A 1,024-nucleotide genomic window follows, 5' to 3' on the forward strand; every position below is an offset into this window, starting at 1 on the left:
AGGCGGTGGTGAGTTCGAGATTCAAGTGTGGGGATCTCTGCTTTCTGCTTGCCAGGTGAGTCTTCTCACTATACTTTACCTTGAGTAGGTAACCAGAGTTATGTGACAGAGTATTTGTATACTATGTATGTTATGTGTTGTACTGCATTATTTCTATGTGATTTATGTTGTGCATGTTTACAAAGTTGGAACCGGAGGGTTCCTAGAGTTAGAACCGGAAGGTTCACAGAGTTAGAACCAGAGGGTTCACAGAGCAGGGTCCACGGACCCACAGAGTTATAGCCTCGAGTGGCTAATATGTGTTATGTGTGGTATTTTGGGGAACTCACCAAGCTTCGTGCTGACAGTGTTTTGTGTTATGTGTTTCAGGTTTCTCTCAAGATCACGGGACGGCACCGGCTCGCTTGTACACACCAGAGAAAGAGTCATGTTTTGAGGATCCTGGTTTACTATGCGAGTGAAAATGGAGTTATGTTTTGTAATTCGAATATGAATGAGATTTTAAACAAGTGTTTATAAGAATTAAACGATTATTTTTAAATGAAAAATTGTTTTGAAATTTTCGGTGTTACAAGTTGGTATCAGAGCCTTGGTTTGAGGGATTTGGATGCGCCTTCGGGTAAATCTGGACTCAACCTGAGGACGTAAGAAAAGTTTCAAAAGAAATGAATTTCTAAAAGTGAATAAGAGCTCAAAGAGAAAGCGAGAACGAGCAGTGTGTACAATCAGCCAGAGCCTGAACAGTGATTTCCCAAAATACCCTTACTTTTGTGTTATGAGATATTTATGATGCACTTTATGAGATATTATTGCATGCTAGAGACAGGCTAGGTATTTCATATCTTAGCAATAGAATGGCCTGATTTGTGATGCCTTAGCCTAGGACTTGTTGTTATATGTGTTATGATTTTGAGTATGTGATGAGTGAGAGTATCCAGTTAGAACCCATGAGGAGTAAAGTTACAGAGTTCGGTGGTACTTTCGAGGATGAGCCGAGAAAGTGGAGTTATCACCGAGAGTGAGT

This window comes from Lactuca sativa, chromosome 4, assembly GCF_002870075.4.
Source record: "Lactuca sativa cultivar Salinas chromosome 4, Lsat_Salinas_v11, whole genome shotgun sequence".
Taxonomy (NCBI): Eukaryota; Viridiplantae; Streptophyta; class Magnoliopsida; order Asterales; family Asteraceae; genus Lactuca; species Lactuca sativa.